The sequence below is a fragment of the Diceros bicornis genome, chromosome 7 (assembly GCF_020826845.1).
Source record: "Diceros bicornis minor isolate mBicDic1 chromosome 7, mDicBic1.mat.cur, whole genome shotgun sequence".
NCBI lineage: Eukaryota > Metazoa > Chordata > Mammalia > Perissodactyla > Rhinocerotidae > Diceros > Diceros bicornis.
Window position 1 is genome coordinate 50,487,274 of NC_080746.1, and position 22,036 is coordinate 50,509,309.

General features: G+C 36.1%; 1 long non-coding RNA gene across 1 annotated transcript in view; it reads left to right on the forward strand.

Annotated features, from left to right (window-relative positions):
- LOC131408592 (uncharacterized) overlaps positions 1 to 22,036 on the forward strand; it is a 420,158-nt gene that overhangs the window by 2,211 nt on the left and 395,911 nt on the right. Inside the window, exon 2 of the long non-coding RNA XR_009220791.1 lies at positions 2,252 to 2,365. This is a non-coding gene — a long non-coding RNA (uncharacterized LOC131408592). The remainder of the gene's footprint in view (positions 1 to 2,251; positions 2,366 to 22,036) is intronic.

The window sequence follows — 22,036 nt, forward strand, 5'->3', positions numbered from 1 at the left end:
CATTTTTTGTTTTCCTAATATATACTCAAAACCCAGAGCATTTCCTGGCCTATAATATGTATTCAATGTACATATGTAAACGAACGATGAAATTAATAGCTAATTACAGAACCTAATAAAATGAAGTGCTTGTTATAAAGCAAGCACTATTATAAAGACTCTTTACATGTGCAATTATTTGACTATTATATCTCTATTTTTAGATGAGAAAACTAAGATGGACACAAGATAAATAACTTGTCCAAGATCATACTGCTAGTATTTGGCCAGGCCAGGATTTGATCCAGATAATCTTTAGAGAGTTGTATTTTTGACCACTGGGCTAGGGCATGTACATTATTGATTGAATAAATTAATATGTAAATAACTTAGGATGGAACATCCAAACATACAGAAATAACTAATGTACAAGATATATTTTGATAAGTTATAGAACTGTTCCTCATATATTTATTTACAAACGTGCCAGGCTTTAGACAAGGTGCTATGGAGGCAACGAGACATTGTCTTGTGAGGGAGAAAGAGACATACATGAATAATTTTAGTATAATGGGGTGCTCAGAGAGTTAAAGAGCAAGCATAGAATATTATTGTTGGAACATAGATCTTGAGAGTCAGAGTCGACTCCCTAGAAGAGGTAACATCTAATATGATTCTTAAAGGATAATAGTAAGTACTCATTGAATAAAGATTTTTGAGGAAAACATCCCAGGCAGGGCATAAGCAGAAGCACCAATATAAAGAAGTACATGTCCTGCCCAGGAAATGACCAGTGGCTTTGTGTCACTACAGCATAAAGTAAAAAGCCAAGAACCTTAAGAGGTCAAGTCAGAAGAGCCAGGATCTCAAAGTTCTCAGGACAGAATTGTAACCAATGAAATATAGGAATGCCTTTTGCATAGGATGGATTTGAACTTTGTTTTGAATAACTGTGCTTTGGGGAAGAGTTCTATAACTGAAAGTTGTTCCAGTCAATGAAAATACTGGGAGCAGAGGTAGAAATTGTGTGTATATTTTCAGGGAACAGAGGAGTGGTGGTATCATGACATCACTGGGTCATTTCATTCATATTTACTGGGAAGAGCTCGAATTATAAGAGTTAGGTTGGCACAAGAAGAGTGAGATTGAGGATTGATAAGTAGAGAAACTGAGAGAGAAGCCCGGTGCCTAGCACTGCAACTTTAGTAAGCTGCCCTAACCTTACTGAACCTCAATTCAATCTATGTATTCCCACATCGTGAAAATAACATTGACATTGATAATAGGAATGATAGACTTTGTATTCCAAATGCCAGGCTAATGCCTGATATTTCACAGGTGTGAAGTAAAAAGTAGTATTTTTGTAGTTGCTGGCATTGTTGTTATTGTAAAGAATATGACAACACAGAGGAGCTAGGGTGGAGAGAGGAATTCTGCTGGTTTTAAAATGCCTTTGTCATCATGATTATTACGTTGATAGGAGAAGCACGAATTTTAGATCCTACCAGCCAGTGGCTCAGGAAGTCCTTGACTTGGTCTGGATTGTGGCATATGGGCACAGTAATTTCTTATACTGTTGCTTAGACCACAAAGACAAATCATCACTGATGAAACCTAGAGGAGGCAGAGACACAAGAGCCTATAGTCAGCATGTTGCTTTATGGATAAAAATATGGCAGGGAAAAATGTCACTGTTCCATCAATTGAAAGTCTTCCTTTTCCATTCAGTGCAGTGATTTCAAAGGTCAGTGAGCTGCTGAGACTGCAGGCTTTTGTAAAAAATCAAGGTCTTGACTTATATTAAGAAAGAGCACATGATATTCTTCACAAGTCCAAGAAGTTGGCCTGGTGCCCACATACAATACAATTTAGGTAATCACTTTTTTTTCACTTTAAATATCTCTTCTGTGAAAATTAGTGCAAGATGTGTCTAGCAAGGACACTGGAGGACAATCCAAATTAGAGTCAACATTTTACAATCACCTAAACAATGGAATTATTCTGACCACAATCTCAGGGAAATGTCCATTTAGAGTTCAGGGGTTGAGAAATGTAACCCAAGGTGTGATTGAGACTTGGGATACTTTGGCAGGATAACTCTCAAACTATCCTATCTGGGGACAGATAACTTTTTCCCTTTCCACCACTTCAAGCTATTTTCTTTTTACTATAAACATGGGACAATCTCTCTTCCTTAAAAATAAGCAAACAGCAATGATATTAAGTGATTTCTTGGTTTTGTTTTATTTTTGTTTTTGTTCCTTTATCATAGCAAAAATTATCTTCGTAAGAGCCGCTTACACATTAGAGATAAGGATTCACTAATTTCTTCAAAAGTAAATATTCTCGTTTATTCTAACTTCCAAAGAAGAAGAATAACTTCAAAGTAAATGAGTTGCTTTGAATTATTAAAGCTTTCAACTTCTCCTTAGTGAATATTAAATGATTCAAATTATCTGAAGAGGTGTTGATAATATGACTCAGGGTATTTTTCTATAGACAAAAGTACAATAGTACTATGAAGAAACCAATTAGAATGGTAAAAATATGTTTAAAATATTTTAAAGTATTCTGTTCTGCAGAAGCATTCAAAATATGATAATCCTTAGCTTTAAATAAGGTCTATATTGTAAAATCATTTTTAAAATACCTCTAAAAATTTTAGGTTAGCATTGATGTGCCAGAAGTCATTTGCCACTAGAAGGTGAATATATTATATAAAAAACAATTTTTATATTTCTTTTCTGATCCAACTGAAGCTTATAACTCGAACAGATGTGGTTCTATATTTCTCTGTTTTGTTCAATCTTTGGTTTGTAAGAGAACGTGGGGCTTAGCTAATCCTGCCCTCCTTTTTTTTGATAAGTAATATTGAAAGCCAATGATATGCCAAACACAGTGCTAGGCTAATTCCTGCCAAGTACCATCCCTGTAATGGTCCTAGCCATTGGAGATCTCCCTTGCAAAATACAATAGTTTTATTTAAAGAAAATAACATAACAATGACACAACTTAGAGCTGCATAGTGTTTACAGGGTATGGACCATATTCACATATTATCTTATTTAATTCTCACAAGAACAATGTTAGTTTGCTTTCACTGGAATCTTCTTTTATCTTTTTAACAACATTTTTCCCATGACTATATTAAGTTCCTGTGTAAAAAAAAACGGGGAATGAAGAAAGTAACTCTTCCAAGATTACACAATTTTGTTGGCTTGAAGTTGTTAAATTCTGACTCCAAATCCTATGGATTTCCCCATTCTGTATTAGAACCTATATCTAGTTCTGAAATTATTTGCACTTTAATTAGAAACGGCAGAAAGTAGATTTTGATTACCTGAACACTTTGCCTAATATCTCTAATCTCTTGAAAAAAATCAATTTTTATAGGTTTCTACTGTGCCTTTCAGTTGCATTTCCTTCTCCATTTTGTTGGGGTTTAGCATGTAATTATTTACTTAAAAATATAAATAAACGTATTTTAAACTGTTTCTAAGGAGACCAAGAACCTATTCATAAGTTAAAAAAAAAAAAATAATCAAGAAATACTATCAGAACGCCATTACTAATAATACTAGTCTTTTGCATCAAGCATGTAACTTATTAAAATATAAAGAATATACTCAACATCTGAAGATTTGTCTTCTTTACATTGAAGTTATTCATCTGACATCAGCCAATTGGATAATAGGGCAAACTAAATACAATTTGGATATTTTTACCTATAAGTGCTTTATTTAAAGGTCATTTTCATATCAGGGAAGATTAATTCTACATTTTACATTAACACACAATACTAGCTCTTCAACAAATGTAAAACCTTTGAAAGCAACGTCAGCACAAAAACTAAATATGTGAAAAATGCTGTGCCTAGTTCTTCACAGGAAACAAAGGAGTAAGCTTAAGCTCTAGTACAATATAACATGAGTATGTGTAACTTAAGTAGGCATAGAAGCATAGTGAGAAAGGTAGATAAATGGGAAAAATTGAGTAAAAAAGATGAGTAAAATTTAAACATGTAGACATAGTAAAGAGAGGAGATAAAACACAACCCACCAGGATAAGCCACCAAGACGGAAAATATGGGGCGTCTGAGATCAGAGAGCAAACAACCCTTGGCATTCATGGAATGATTAACTCAAATTCATCCACCTGAGAGAGAGTGAAAATTTCACAGTGTGGAGTTTTTTTTTCTTTTTCAAAATAAGCTTGAATCTTGTGCAATGTGAGAATGAATGAGTATAATGTCCAATTAGTTAGCTACTGAGTGAGCCAAGATAAGACAGCACAAAATATAGGATTCGGCTCACAGAAATGCTTGGTTTAACCTGTACAGTCATTGTCAAAGTGTTAAAAATTTCTGACTTTAATAAATTAGAAGATTTTTTTCTCATAAAAATCTAGAGTATTGTCCTTTGTTGTAAAGAAGGAGGGGAAGGAGGAGGAGGAAGAAGAAAAAAAAAAGTAGTAGTAATTCAGACAACACACTGGCTGGTGGTCCTCTCACAAGGCATCTAGTAGCGCTTAATGCAGCTGCTGCTCCTAGGAAGGGTAGGTACTTTCCAATTAGCTTCAAACCCCACCACTCCCTGTTGTTATTCATATCCTATCATTCTCACTAGCCCAATGTCTGTAGGCATTTGAATTTATATTTCCTAAAAACAACATTCTTTCCTCAAATTATTCCAATTTATCTTTTTATATCTTGTTTATATAGGGATTAGAAGACAAAACAAACAACAAATATCTTTGTTTTAAACCTGAGAAACAGCCCAGGAAAGAAAGATAATTATCAAAACCACAAGTGAAATTTAAAGTATAAGAAATGACTTGGTTATAGCCAACAAATATATGTTTCTATACATTTAAGAGTGGAATTTTGAACTCAACATTGGTTCAGATCTATGATTTAAAGGAGTCCATCATATATCCTGTATAGAAATGAGAACTGTTATTTGAGATACTGTTTCATTCAGTGGTTATGGCCAAGTTAAAAAATATATATATATATATACAAATAATAGTATTGCCATTATAAAGTTTTGGGGACACATCTATTGCAAATATCAACAGATCGACTGTGGTTGTTCTGCATTATGTGTGCAGCAGATCAGTACTTGCATTTAGTAACGTTCAAATGTAACATTCGTTGATTAGGAAAATTAGTTTTGTCTCTTTATTTTCTTAGTGCTTTGCTACTTTTTAAAATTTTTGCATCTATTTACTCATCCAAGTGTTTTTATAGATATGAACTAAATGCCTATCTTCTCTAGGTACTGTGCTAGGTAGTAGTAAAATATTATCCCTAATCTTGAGGAACTCCCACTCTATTGTAGGAAGTAGATATACAAACACACAAATAAAATAAAATGATGTCATAATGATATAGGAAGAAGAATGTGACTTTGCTATGAGTTTATGAAAAGCCAGAGGAGATTGGACTTGGACAACATCTTGAAGGAAGAGTATGAGCTTCATGACTGGAACAGAGAAGAACATTCTAGATAGTGAGCAATGAGGAAAGGCATGGCAAGTTGGGTGTACAGGCAGTTGGGAATGGCTGAATGTGGAGGAGAGATGAAGGATGAATTAGGAGGGTAGGGAGAAACATATTATGAACTTTCTAGTGAGACATGTGAATTTGAAATTTATTTTGTAGATGATGAGCCATTGAAGAGAGTTTTAGTAGAGAAGTAACATGCTCAGATTTGCCTTTAACTCATATTTTATAACTTTAAAAATAGGATAATTCCAAGAAACCTAATATATTGTAAATAAATTTATCAAAAATATAAAATTATTTCGTTTAAGAAAAATCAACACATTATTTATAATGCTTCAATAGCACCTAAAGAAATAAGTGGAATCAATGTTACCTTATTACTACTTTATTATGAAGAATCTAAATTTTTAGCAGTAAAATGTATTTGTCAGTTAAAGATTTGGTATCTGCTGGAAAAAAATTGTTAATGCAATTCAAAGAAGTGTAGTACATATGTATATATACATATTGTACATATATATACATATTGTAATGTACATTGTACATTAGCTGAAATATAATCCAAATTTTGTGATATTCTAGTAAGGCCCAAAGGTAGAATTAACACACAGAGAAGGAGGAATGCATTCATTGGGCTCTTGGGGACAAAATGATGACTTCGAGCTTCAGTGAATGACAAATTATGCTACAGATTCAGCTCACTAATAGCTTCAGGCATATCTTTCCCAGAATTAGTTCTAGGACTCTTTCTTATATTCAGCTGCGATAGTGCATCTAGAGACTTATTAAAATTTACTTTTGGAATGAATGGCTGCAGACCATGCTTGTAACTCAGAAAGCTTCTGAGTGGCTCAGAAATAAATACATGCAAAATATTTCATGGCTTGGTCCATAAATATTCCTATGAATTGCCTCATGATCTCAAGCAAGGACATTTAGGAGACATTTTCTCTTAAACTTTAAATTCTTCTTCATTATGTGTTAGCCTTTTACAAATTGTATTTTCGCATTTAAGCCCATCTTGACTCTAGCAGAGAGTGGGCATTTTATGCATGGCTTTCAATTCAAAAGTCGCTTAATTTAGCATTGTGTTCTGGAAAAAACATTACATTTTTATCTATGTGGATTTAAAGTAATAGTATTTGCCTTGCTAAAATTATCAATTTTTTAATGTGTTCAGTAATCTTTGGCATCTAGTACGTTAAAAGCAACAATAATAAATGAATTAGTAAGTTTGAAACTAGAGCCTAGCATGTACAATATTTGTCCAAATTTTTAAAACAGGAGTATTATAATAAAAATAATTTGCTTCACACTGACACACATACACAGGCATGCACAATGTACGTGCATATATACACACATTGTGCATATCTTTTTACTTTTTAGTGGGGCTAGGTCAGTAAATTGTTTTCTATGCAAGATGCTTTTAGGAATCTCTTGATTACAACAATACGGAAAACAAGGATCATCATTAATGTGGCCGCAAAATTATTTGCCAGCCCTGAGGCCTAGATAAAAGAATTGACTCCGTGATACCTGAGTTCCTGGCATATAGTGGGTTCTCAAAAACTATTTGTTGAGTAAGATGATGAATAAATGAAAGCATGATAATTAGATGGAATACAAGGCTCATGGCAATTTAAAAAGTTCTTCTACTGAAGTAGTATCTATCACAACAACTGACTCAGAGGTTTTCTTTTCAAATTATATCATGGCTCATCTAAAAGATGAAAAGATAAACAGTTTTGAGAAGAAAAATCATTTAAACTATAATACTGAATTTTGGTAACAAGAAAATGCTCATAATAGATAACTTGGAAAATAAAGAAAACTAAAAGTGGAAACAAATTTTCATATCACAACCTACTTACAATATTTTTTATGTCCAATATTTTGGTGTTTTGTTCTTTTTCTCCCACGCATATCTTTATTTGTATTGTATCTCTGTATACATCTATACCTACATTAAAAGTGGTATCAATATTGATGTCTATTCTGCAGAATTATTATCATTCTGTATTGCAGTGTTCTACGGAAGTGCTATGGGGTAGACGATTAAACTTTTATTTTAAAATATATTTTACCTACTTTTAAAACTAGCATACAAAACACCACCATATTCAAATCAGACTATTTTAGGAAGACCTTGGAAAAATTTTTTTCCACTTTCGAAATATAATTGATATTCTTTTAAAGTGAAATTAATTGGAAAATTTGAAGATATGTGTAAGTATTTTAAATAAATGAAGCCTGAACACGGCCCTCTACGTACAGTCTAAGAGAAGGTCATTATTATGGCACCTGTACACTGCCACATGTCAGGTCAAATTTTGAACAAGAAGCTTGCTCTCTTCAGGTTAAAATAATTAGTTTTGCAGTGAGAAATGTATATCTGATATGATTATATCATTTTCTATAGTTCTAGTATTAGGGATAAGGTTTGGTTATTTTTTTCTAACTTTAATATTTATGATAAGCTATAAAAGCCATAGCACCTCCACTTACAATCACAATTTTAGTACTTTTCATCCAAGGTTTTGAACAAGTTTAATTTAATTTACAGGATGAGTTGTTTTACTTCAAATTTTTTACCATTCAAAATTCTAGGAAAACCACAATTTTCTAATGTAGTGTAATCAAAATATCAGAAACAATTTTGATGTAGAAGCCTACATATGACTGCAAGTGTCATCTATCACACCTTAGTTAATTGAAAAGTATTATTAATATCATTGTGTGGTTTTATAATAAAAAATTTTATAAATATTAACTGGCAAATAAATTTATATTATGTATTATGTTTCCATATAAATTTTCAGTGGAAAATGGTATGTTCCAAGAAAAGTTGAAAACTATTGGCATGAAGTGAAATTACTTAAAAAAAAATTTCCATGCTATGTAAAACTCTTTAAAATATTTGTGACTACATACTATTCCATTGTATATAATTACCATCATGTATATAACCATTATAGTATTGTTACATATTTAAGTTGCCCTCTATTTTTGCTATTATAAAGAATGTTTTGATCAAATATATAATTATTTTTATATTTCATAAGGCATTTCATTGAACTCTTTTCCAGAGAGATTTACCAGTTTCATGACAACCTCTAACACATTAGACTTTAAGTCACAATATTCTCTCTAGCGTTATTTGAACTATTGTTCTGAAAATAGAAGATTGCATATAAATGTTGTTTCCATTTACATTCTTTGATAATTAGTGAAGTTTAATTTTTTCATTTTTTATTAATTACTTCCATTTCCTCTTGTGTGAATTGCTCATTTGTGTTCTTTCCAGTGTTTAAAAATTCTTTTTTATTTTACACATGTCTGTTCAGGGACAGCTTTGTGTTGGGCACTCTTTTTAGTTATCTGAGGACACAATGATGAATGAGACATGCATTATTCTACTTACCACCACAGTATCTTATTTATCATTTTGTGGGCGGATATTTTTACTGTGTTTTTTTGAATTTAATTTTACTTACAATGTATTATAAAATATAACAATTCTTGCTTCAAATATATTGAACTGTTCCTTCGGAATTTGCTTTTTTTGTCCACTCTTTTTAATACTTAAAAATTACTCTTTCATCTCAAGGTGAGGTAAATTAATTTTATTCTATTTTTTTAAAGTTTTCAATTTTTATATCTAACTTTTTAACAACTTATTTAAATTTATTTGGTAAATGAAGAAAATATATTTAACTCTTAAAAGTCATTATCTGTAGGTAGCACAATTATGACTAATTTTTCCCCTCATGTTTATATTTTTCTATATATTGCATCTTTGTTTCAGAACATTAAAAATATATAGTAGTGAAAGTCCAACTCTTCCCCAAAAGGTGGTTTATGTGCTTTCAGAAATTTTTTTATGAATATACACTATGTTGTCTCTAACATTTTCCAACTAATTTAGCAAAACAAAAAACATCACATTGTAAACATCTCTCTCTGTCAGCTAATAGACCTACTTCATTCTTTCCAACAACATTGCACTCTAATATTTGAATAAAATAAAATTTAATTAACACTTCTCATGTGAAGATATCTTCTTTATTTAAATCTACCCTGTCCAGTACAGTAGCCACTAGCCACATTTGACTTTTGAAATGTAATTTAATTTCAATTCAATTCAATTAAATTAAAAATACGATTCATCAATTACATCAACTACATTATGAGTGTCCTACTATCTATATGTAGCTAGTGGCTACTGTATTGGGCAGTCCAGATTATAGAGCATTCTATTACCACAGAAAGTTCTATTGGACTTGACAGAGAATAGGGTGGGATCTAACTAGCTGAAAGTTGCAAGTGTAGTTCTTTAAATAATATATTTGATGAAATTTGGATTGGAGTTTCCTCAAGGTTCTGTTGTGAAGGATAGCTTTTGCTTCTCACTTTTGGCCTATGTTTTCCTCTGCTCTGTCTTTGCCATAGATTTGACCTCGTCTTCTAACATTTAGAATTTCCTTAATTTTTTTGTTCCATTGATGAATCTCTTTCTTATTTTCCAACATTATTATTGAAAATAAAAATCAAAGCCATTACATATAAAAAGTATTTTATATATATACATAGAGAGAGAGAGAGAGAGAGAAACATGCTAACAAGATTATTTTAATAAATAAATTGGTGTTGAAATTATTTTTTTCCTTTTTCTATTCCCTATATGACATTTCTTTTTGAATAACAGTGTATTTCCAAGTTCTCCAAAACTATAACTTGATTTAGTATGCATGGTTTATATTTATTTCCAAGCTGAGAATAAGATGTCCACAGCCTTCATAAAGGCTCAAAGTACAGATTAGAGGAAGAAAGGGAACCAGCCCTGGCATACCATATGTGAAGCGATGAACTAGAGAGTATAGAGAGTCAACCTACGACTTCTATCATGTGGTTGGGAAAGAGACAAACGTCTAGGTGTCTGACTCCTTAACGCACAGTCAAGGCACAATCAATAACTGGATGCCTGACCCTTCAGATTAGTACCCTTTCTTTAGGGCTATCAACAAGATAAATGAGGGAAAGAGGGTAGCAGAAATTTGTGTTTTGAATAGAACCGAGGTTCTCATAGGACAGTCTTGAGAGGTCCTTGAGAACCTTTCAGAGGGTCTATGAGGACCTACGTTTGTCTAACTATGTATCTGTGTGCAGCCATATTTCTTCATATACTTCAACCAAAAAAAAATATATAATATACATGTATATATCATAACAGATTAGATGCAGAAGTAGCTATGCAAATATAGATACCTTAAACTAAGCTAGACATTAGAGATTTGTCAAAAATATACAATGCTGCTCTCCTTACTAATTCTGTTTTTGTTTTAGAAAATATCATTATTTTTCATAAAAATAAGGTATTTATGTCAATGTCTAAAGAGTATAACAGTGTAATTTTTAACTGAAATGATAAACTTGGAAAAATCAGTTTTAGTTTCTAATATAGTAAATATTGATGGATATAAACAACATTAAAAAAAAAGGTCTTTAGGTTCTTTAATAATTTATAGAATGTAAAGGAGTCTTGAGAGACAAATGTTTGAGAATCAATGGAATGGAGAATATTCCAACCATTATATGACCACAATAAGAAAATACAATTGGCAACTCAACATTTAGTGAACTGAGAAAATTATGATAATGTCTACAAAATATTAAATGTGATCTGTATGTCAGGTGCTAAATTGTGAGGTTTTCTATCTTATCAAACCCCCACAATATCCCCAAGAGTTAGGATAATGGTATTACCCCCACTGCACAGACAAGAGAAAAGAAGGTTGTAAAGGTCAAGCAAATTCCCTGGGTCCAGTTAGCTTTTATGAAGCTGAGTTAGAATCAATAACAGCCAGAACTGATTCCAACTCATACTAATTTCTTCTTAGGAAATAAAAGCAATTTAGACCAATTAAAAGAAGAACTAAGGCTAAAACAAAAGTCAAAAGAAACAATTCCAGCATCATTGGGAAGCTCCTCAGGCTACGAGGTTGTTCAGGTGAGTCTGATAGTGCTGATGGCAAATGAACATGTCCATTCAGGCAGATGTGTTTTTGTTTTGCTTATTGTTTTGTTTTTCCTCCCTTTCTTCCACACCAGAAGAAACAGATTTGGTATCTCTTCATGAGAATGCATGTCTGTATTTCCTACCAGCTATTATTTTTTTGCCCTCAGGGTTAGCAGAGGGATTGGGTATGAAGATAGAATTTGTTCTTCACAGTGGCCTCTCTCCCTGCAATTGGGGACCAGAGAGTTCCATCTCCACTGCTACTGCATCCATCTTTATGAATCACAAAGACTCAGAATAACTAAAGCCTCCAGCCCTGTCATGCTTTGCTGTACTGCTTTAGAAAGAGTCTTTACATGATTTCCATTTTAGAAGGTGTTTTTCTAGCCTGGGAGACCTTGGATTTTTCGACAGCGCAAAGCTATTCTGCTTGAGGTAAGATCCTCTACCCCATTACAGTGAACTGGCTTAAGAGAGAAAATGTGTGTTTATCTTACTGTCTCAGCCAGAAGGAGAAAAGTTAGAAAATGGCATGAGAAACATATTTTATGAACAATCTCCCTTCTAGGCCTTGTATCTGATTTATTGGTGACTGCTGTCACTTACGTTGATACTGAGGAATTTCTAAAATGGTAACTCTTCTTTAAGGTTGGCTCTTCAGTCTTATAGAGCATATAATGATTCTTAGACTCTGGCAATGCACCTTCATTCAGGGGAAGAAGGGGGATATGTGTATGTGTTTGAAAGCTGTAAAGCAAGACCACAATCTAAAGTGTTGTTTGTATAACAGTAAAAAATAAATAAATAAAAATTGAATAAAAATATGTCATAGAATTGGCAGACAAATCCAAGATCTCCATCTTGTCAGTCCCAGTATTACTGCAGAAAGCTAGAGTTGAAACAACTTAATATTAAGAATCCATGTTGCATAGTGTGTGGGAGCTCAGGCTCTCCAGACAGCATAGGGTTTTAATCCCAGCTCTGCCACTAATGGCCTCTGTGCTTCCTTTCTCTATCTGTATAAAATGGTTAGTATTCATAACACTAATAATACCTACTCAGTGTTTTTTGCATTTTAGTGAGGTAATCCATGAAAATGAACTTGGATGACTGTGCTTCTCCCCGATACTTCTCACATTTAAGTGAGCACAGGACTTTTGGAGATTGTAATGATGTACAAAGGAGGTCATGGTAACTTATGCCCGGGAAACAAGGCATGTTTAGGTTTGAGGTAGTCTGGGACAGGCTAGCATGTGCATTAAGGTCCTAGGTAAATAAGGAAACGGCCAAAGGAACTAACTTAGCTCCAGAGAGACATCTGGAATGTTGAGAGACTGTGTTCACAGTGGTGAGCCAGCCAGACAGACATGAGCAAGGCATCCAGCTAGGGATCAAAAATCTGGAAGGGCCTCAGTCCTAGAAACAACAGAATTATTATTAATAGTATTAATATTAGTATATATTGGTATTTTAATCTAAAATACAAATCTGAGAAGCAGCTTTTCTGCTGGAACTTTCAGTAGCTTTCTGTTCCCCAGACGGGAAAGTCCAAGCTCCTTAACATGACATGCAGGGCCCTTATTGACCAGGCCAAGCCTTATCCCTTCAGTCATAAGCCCACTCCACACATCACAGTTTGTGCCCCAACAACACAGAAACACTCGAAGTTCCCCTGATGTTTGCCTCCTTAATCATTCTGTACCCTTTGCCGCTACTCCTCGCCTAGCCTGCCACTTACCGTTTCTTCTGTCTACTCCACTCTCATTTTCAAGATCAACCTCAGACATCCATTTTGCAGGAATCACCTTCATCTAGTCCTAGCTTGGATTTGGTGCCTCTTCTTTTTCTTCCTGTAGTGTCCCCATGTTCACTTCCTTCATTGTTTAATGAGCATCTGTTTATTGCCTATTTCTCTCAGTAGATCATGAATGTTTGAAGGGGAGGATCAGGTCTCCCCCAGTTAGATGGCCTGGGTCTTTCCCAGTTAGAAGGGCCTTCTGAGAATCTTCAAGTTTGATATAAGTGGGTTCTCACTGGCATTTTCTTTTACAATACAGCCTTGACGGGGGTGTACCTAGATGCTACTGCAGATAAATGGCAAGAGTGAGAGTTGGAGAAGACGCCTGACTCCTCAAGGCAGCTAGGCTAGGAAATAAAGATTTTAGCTGGGGAGACATTTTGCCTAAAATTAGCTTAGGAGAACAACAGGACCAGGCAAATACACTGTGCAAAGTACATGGGAGCTAGAGGACATATTATCATGGTTTGTTTGCTATAAATGAGAACATGGGTTTTATGGTCAAATCTCTACAGATGGTCCCTGATTTGTGATTTTTTGACTTTATGATCGTGCAAAAGTGATATACATTCAGTAGAAACTGTACTTCCAGTTTTGAATTTTGCTCTTTTCCTGGGCTAGCAATATGGGATATGATACCCTCTTGTGATGCTGGGCTGCGGCAGAGAGCCACAGCTCCTAGTTAGCCATGTGATCACGAGGGTAAGCAGCCTTCACTTACAACCATTTTACAGGAGATATTCAACACTTTATTATATAATAGGCTTTGTGTTAGATGACTTTGCCCAACTGTAGGCTAATGTAAGTGTTCTGAGCACGTTTAAGGTAGGCTAGGCTAAGCTATGATGTTCGGTAGGTTAGGTGTTTTAAATGCATTTTCAACTTAGCGATATTATCAACTTACAATGGGTTTATCAGAATGTCACCCCATTGTAAGTGGAAGACGACCTCTATTTCACTAGCAGTCCTTCCACGGAGCTGCGGAACCTGTCAATGGCTTCATCTCCCTGTTTTTCAAATTCAACATCTTGAAAGGGAAGATAGAGTACTTGCTCTGCAGAGTTTTTGTGTGATTAAACTAAATGACATTAGTAAAGAGCATAATATGTGTACAATACTTCATATTGTGTCATCATCTTTGATAGCTGATCACTGAAAGAGAAAACATGTCCTGGGAAGATAGTCCCCACCTCCTTTTCCCCAGATATCTAGCTCCATTATCAAACACCATCTGAAGTTCTTTTCCTGAGCCGACTTGTATTTTAAAACACATGCAACTTCCTTTTCACAATCACTGCCATTTAAGGGCCTATTTTTTTTAATTAAATAAGCTTGTATTCATTGTCAGTGCATTTGCCAAGTGTTCATATTCGATTCATTTATTCCTTACAAGTGTAAAAGCTTAATATTAATACTCTACTTGCATTTATATAGGTAGCTTAAGCATTATTGAAACCTGAGTTTGAAAAGGTCCAGATGGTTTCAGTTTTACTGAAACCCGAGTTTGAAGCAACCCAGCTGCTTAAGGCAAAATTTTAGAAAAGCATAGAAGCTGTTTCAGAAAGTGTTAGTATGCTACCCACACGGGACCTTTCTTGGAGTCCCATAACTCCTCATCACAGGTTTGTCTTGACTCAAGCCTTATGCTCATCTTCTCTGATAGCACACAGTTTAGATAGGCCAGCCTTGAGGCATGCGCTCCATAAAAATGCCTGCACCTGGCCTCCAAGTCCTTATGGGGCACACACAATCCTGGCAATGCCAGTCAATGCGTATGTGTCGCATAGCTACTCCAGGTAAGGTGCTAAGCTAAGTCTGAAGGAGCTCCAAACCTCCCTCCTCCTGAGCCTCACTCCTCGGCCCGTGCACTAGTCAACAGCTCATGATCCCAGCCTCCAGCACCTCCAGCACCACCACCACCCTCAGCACCACTAGTATTCTGTGTCTGCCGCATGCCAGGTGCTCTTTTATTATTTTATTAATTTTATTATTTTAACTACTCCCTTGCAAGATATTCCCACTTTACAATTTAGTTGCTTGATCTCTCTAAGCTTCAGTTTCCTCATTAGAAATTAGATATACTAATATTTTCTACCTCTTAGAGTGGTTTAGAGGATCAAATGAGGTAATATTAGTTAAGTTCTTATACAAGGCCTGGCATACGAAAAACATGATGAATAAAATGTATGTATTATTTTAAAAATGGACCAACCAAGCCTCAAAGAGATGAAATAATTTTTCCAGTGTGGCCGAGAGAGTAGCAGTGATGAAGCCTCAAGTCCACTTTGTCTGATATCAAAACATGTTCTCTCTCCTCTGACTCCCTGTCTGGGTCAGTCCTGGGATTAGGAAGCTGCTGTCACTAGAGGCTTTTCAGTCTTATGTTCTGCCCTTCCCTCAAATGGATTAAATTACAAGCATGATTTCTTTCTTTTTTTTACTTGAGGAAGATTCGGCCTGAGCTAACATCTGTGCCCATCTTCCTCTATTTCGTATGTGGGATGCCAACACAGCATGGCTGATGAGTGGTGTAGGTCCACGCCATGGAACTAAATCTGCGAACCCGGGCTGCCAAAGCAGAGCACACCAAACCCAAGCACTAAGCCACAGGGCTGGCCCCTTACGTGTGATTTTTAAGGATTTATTTCTTAGGTCCCACAGTGGGAGCTTAGTCGTGAACTAAAGAGAGGGCTATCCAGATTCCTCTGAAAACCCAGAAGCCATGGGTAACCCAGCAGAGTTCTGGATGGATGAGAGAACGGTGTTGGAAATGCATTAATTCTTGATTCTGTAGTTTTCTCTGTGCTGCTTCATCTCTGGCCAAGTCTCATTCTCTTGCCCTTTAACCATATGCCACCTTTGACCTCAATTGTCTGAGAATTAGTTATTTTACCCAAGCTCTGGAAGCCCACAAGGTTTTCAGTACAGACACCATATATTTTCTCCCCAAAACAACAGTGGAACTTTCAGGGATTTGGCAAGGAATGCATATGGGTTGATTCTAAAATCCCCAGGTTCCCCAAGGTTTCTGGAAAACAAACAAACAAAAAATACTTTGTTTAGCAAGTGTGCGAAGTGCCTAGTTTATTCATCAAATAGAAAGCTGAGAGCCAACACTGAAAACAGAAAATGTGGCTTTGAAAATGTGAGAGCCTCCCTAAAATCTGCTTTAATTAGAGCAGGAGAGACAGGAAAGAAAGAAAAGGTAAGAAACCTATTTAAAGGAAAACTCGCTTCTGAAAAGGGCTAGAGGCTTTTGAACAAAACTCCTTTATGTCACTGCTGTCTCCTTAGTGTGAGAATAAATCTAAAAATAGGAGCTCAAGCTTTTACGAACTGGACAGATACCATATGACCTGCTGGGATAGGATTTGTTTTGATTATTGATTCTGAGAGCAGGCTATGTGCCTCTGTCCACCCCAGAGATGTGGATTGACTCCGTGTTCTAAATTACCTGTCTAATCTCAGAAGTACCTTGTTAGTTTTTCCTTTTTAGAGCATCAAGACTTTTATCTAAAATATCTTACCCAAACACACACACAAATCTTCTCCCTGAAAAACGAAAGCCAAGACATTATGTTTTAAGACAGACCTGTCTTATTCTCTTGGATGCATTGGAAAGGCATGAACAAGAGAGGATTCATCCTTCAAGGTGATCTGCCTGTTGCAGAGTAGTGTGTGGTAATGCAGACTGCCCATCTGATATTCTTTTTGGGGGGATTCTGCTCTATAGGGCAGGTCATGTGAGGCCGGGACACAGACTAGAAAATTAAATATACAGAAACACATCCCCCGTATGTGTTCACACCAAAAGTCTGCATGGCATATAGGCAGCCACAAATCAGTTCACTCAATTTTCTTTCTTTTCCCTGAGTGCAGAGACCACGACTTGCTCAAATTTGTGTTCTTGCCTTGCCTAGTATATATTATTTGCTCAAAAAATGCTTTGTGGATTGAATTAATTATACTGAGAATGCAAAAATTGGCTCTGGGGGAAATAAATCCTTAGCCAACTCCAATTCAACCAGTTACATGGACACACTTAAGCAAGGCCTCAGCATGACTGCATGAGGAATCAGAGGCCAAAAACAGAATCTATTCCAGAATTGCAAGAGAGTTATTCTTAGCTTTCTTTTTATCATTTTTAGCTCTTCTTCTTTCTTTTCTTTTCTTTCTTTCTTTCTCTTTCTCTCTTTTTTTTCTTTCCCTCCCTTCCTTCTTTCCTTTCTCTCTTTCTTTCCCTTCTTCCTTTCTTTTCTTCTTTTTTATTTTAAGAAAGAATAACAGTAATGAGGATTTCAGACCATCGGCTGGAACATCAAATGTAAGAGAACCACACACGCATGTGATGGTGAGTAATCTAACACGTGGATACAGAGTTATGAATTCACCAAAGCCTGCGTAACAACAATCCCATTCCTTTCTTCATGAGCTCTTAGATAAGATGTTAATAGGCGTCTATTATTTGCCAGTAATTTTCCCAGATTCAGATGATTCAGAGATGTATGAAGCAAAGCCATTATTCTGAATGAGGGAAATACTAACTTGTGATTCAACAAATAAAATGTGATCTAAATGTCATGAAAGAGACGTACAAGGAAGGTCCACTGTGCTCAATCTGGAAGCCTAAGTGAAGGATTCCAGGAGGAGATGGTGTTTAAGTCTTGAAGGGCAAATGCACTTGCACAAGGAAGATGGCCGGCAGTGAGGTGTGAGTATGTGTGTGGGAGACAGTGTATGGTGTTATGATGGGAAATGCAACTGATGTGGAATAACAAGTTCTCGGGAAAAAAATCAATGCAGAATAATGCATTCTTTATATAATAAGAGAAATTCAGGTATGAAATGGTCTCTGCAGACTATCCTAAGCCTGTCAGATCACTGCCCCACCAGCTTTCCCTGGGCTCCCAGGCGCTGTTCACTGAATATTCCATTTGATATGGGCTGCGCTCATTCTGCAAAGTCACATTTCATTAATGCAGATTTAAAATGCTGGAGGAAAATTGAAAAATAACCATTTTGCCTAGGCCTTCTGTTAATGGGTTCCACCATGCTATTACCTTCTTATTCACCCTGCTATCAAGGTGATATCTCCTTCAACAGTGGCAACATGCACAGTGTCAGCTTATCCTGGATCTGAAAGTTGTTCCTCTGAGACGCACTTGTGTCAAAAAATGTACAAGATTTGCTGAATGCCAGGCAATGGATGAGCCCAAATAGATGAGTATAGAATTACAGTATTATAATAATGTATCACCTGAGTTTGTTAACATCCCCACATATACAGGCCTCAGCAAGGTCAATCTTTTCTGTTGGATGCAGTAAAAGATTACTATTTAATCATCAAAAAAATATTATGAGGTAGACTAAAGCTCATACTGGTTAAGATTCTTGGACAAAATCATAAGAATTATAAATGAAAAACTGAGATTTGAACTCGATCGGTGGCCCCCAAAAGCCGATGCTATTTTCTCCAGAATAGCTCTGTTAAAACTGCATTTAAATTTCAGAAAGATAGCCATCTAATTACTTCCAATGATTTATGTATAAATGTGAGCAACTGAAGTTATCTTCAAAGGATTCAAAAGGGATTCTACACTTGACCTCCATGTCTGTCTGCAAAAGTTTCAGTAAAACCCATGCATTACTTCATTTACTCTGTAGGCTTTCTCTGAGACTTACATGCATTGGGTACCAAGCAAGACATCTGTAGTGCCCAGAAGGGAAGATAAGCCAGCTTTGAGAGGCCCTCAGCTTAATAGAGGAAATTGTAATGTGAGCAAATAAGACTTCACTTAAGACTATAATAAAACAGGCTGTGTGCTATCTTTGTAAATGCATATGGACTTATGTTGGGTAGAGCAAGGAATTCTGTCTGAAAGCTTAAGAGACAGTTTCATAGCAGAAATAGTGACAGAGGCAGGCCTTGAGGATCTGTAGAGTTTTTCCAAGAAGAGAGGTCTTAGATGGCCTTTCTGGTCAAATGAAACAGAAAAGATAAGGAGGTGTGATAATCATTGACGTTGGGCAAAGATTCAAAAGGAGTTTCGTACTACAGTCTTGGTGGAAACCTAGTTCCATACTGTTACACGTAGAAGACTTAGCCCCATTCTACACATCTCACAGAACTTACCACTTATCACACAGGAATATAACAATTGATATACCCCTGTCTTTCTCCCATTAAACTGTGTGGTCCTTTAATGCAGGAGCACTGCTGCATCTTACTGTCATTAGCAAATGGTACAGTTTCTAAGGCATGTTAAATACTCAATAAATATTAGTTGAATAAATAAATGAATCAGTCCATCAGTAGTTGAAAGACTTGTTTTACAGTCCCTTGGTTATATGGCTTTCTCTCCCACTGAAATGAAAGCTTCTTGAGAGGAGGGGTCATTTTGGTATTGCTGAGTAGATCTTTCAGTAGAGTAATATCCCCATATTTAAGTGCATATGGATTTTGAAGGAGTTCAGAGGACAAATCCTGAATTTTTCAAAAAATGAAATGTTATCAATTATTTTGCAAATTCTTCCCTTTTCTCTTGAGAAGCTGCCAAACTGTGGAATTGCCTCTTCCTCCAGCTGTTCACTTAGCTAGCGGAAAGGATATTGCCAGGATTTTTTCCGATAGCTCTAGGACACTGCAGTTTACACGTAAAAGGTTTTGACCAAAGTAGGTCAAACAGAAGTGCTGCTCAATTAGAAAGAATAGGTATACTTGTCGTGCCCAAAACAAAATTACTTCAAAATGGAGAAGGGATAGTTGAGACAAATAGCAACACTAATGTGGACAGTTACTGACTTCAAAATCCACTGTTATCTAGTTCGCCTCTTCTGCCTCCTTGCAGAAGAGTTCAGATAGGAATGTTGAGGTGAGGAAGCAGAAACCTGTGCTTTGAAAGGTTAATGCTTTGTTTCAGATCACACATCCCCTCAGTGCAGAAGTGGTTGTGATTTGAACCAAATCTACTTCTCTTAAAAGTCAGTTACACTTTCCCACAGTTCTACTCATCATAAACTACTAAGAGGAGGGGTGGAGATAGCCTGTAGGGGAAAGTTTCACAGATATCATGGTGTCCTTTTGGGCTCGCCCCGTCATGAAGAATCTCTACTCTGGATGGTTTGGATTGAAAAGACCTATTCATATATGACCTGTGAGATTACTGTCTGCAATGTACAGGCCTTTGAGCAGATTTACAAAAGTGCCCCCTTGTGGGCTGATCCAACTGGACACTCTGCCTGGCAAGAATTCTCTCCCTATTTATCCATCTCTGCTGGGGCAGCTTTGGGAAGGGCGTTGCCTGAACATACGCGTGTGACAGATCTTTGGGGAGACCTTTATTAGAAATATCAATTCTCCATCTTCGCTCAGTTGTTCATGGTCATGTGAATTTTACCACCAGTTGTTGGTAGGAACTCTAAGCATTATGTAACCTCCTATCTGGCTGCCACAGTCATGGAAGTTTCAGATGATGCCTCCTTATAAAAGAATATCCAACTTTGCTCTGTAGGTGGCATATTGTTGAAATCTCTTATATTCTAAACCAGGTAGCTGTTTCATCCCACTCAAGGATGACATCCTGCAAATTCAACTGGTAAACAGTCATATTGATACATAGCATCATTGTCATGAACTAGCTATAAGGATGGTAGTGGTAAGGTCCTCCATCTTGATCACAGAGGTTGATAGTATGGGGAAGCTTTTTTTTTTATCATTCAACCTCTACAATGTGTTCTACTTGTTATTCCAGCCGTGATAGAATGATGCAATAAACATTCAAAATTCTGTAGTCTCTAGTGCAGCCACAGTCGCCTATCCTGAATCCTGCAAAATACAGGAGAGTCACTGACAGTGAAAAAAGAAGACAGAAGTAAACCTCAGTTCTTCTCTTCTTTCACATTTTCCTTGAAGGCTTGCCATTGGCTTCCCTTTTCTATAGAGACATTTTACAGTGGTGACAGCTAATTCTGACTTCTCGGGTAGGGGAAAAGGCCATTCCTTTCCATCAATTCATATACCTTCTTTTCTATGCTACTTTGGAGTCATATTGGGTCTTCTGCCTAGCTGTCAGCTCTCTAGGCCATGCCTAATTACCATGATGTTACATGCGTTTTGTGGGTAAACACAATTTCTAGTTTAGTTGGATAATCTAATTGTGCCAAACCTGTTTCTAAATAGCCAATTACTTGGAAATGAAATAACACTGATTTACATTTGTTTGGGGACTCTCTAAGTAAAGTCTTTCACTTTCTGGCTGTCATCTCACTTCCACTGTTTGCTATTTCAGAGTAATCAGAGGATCACACTCAGGAACAAAACTGCAGCATGCACTCCCATCTGTGTTGACTCAGAAAGAGCATCAAGCAACCCATCCATGAAGAGTTAATTTGGAGAACCTTTGCTCCTGGGTTGAAGGGAGATTTATTTGGTCCATGCAGATGGGGCATGAGGTTTTTCTCTTAATATCAAACCCCACTCAGATAAATTGTGGCTGATTCGTGAAGGGGCTGCAAACAGCAATCTTGAGATTTTATGTTTTCCGTGATATTTCCCAGCAAAGGAAATAAAACGCACTTTACTGAGCCGTCCCCGAGCAATTAGTGCCATTAACGCCTTCAGCAAGCATATGGTCACAGTGGAGAGAAAATTAGCCCCGTGCCACATTTCCATTGCTGTTTGTATACTTTTGGACATAGTTCATTAGTGTGCCTTTCCTTCAAATCTATCTCCCTT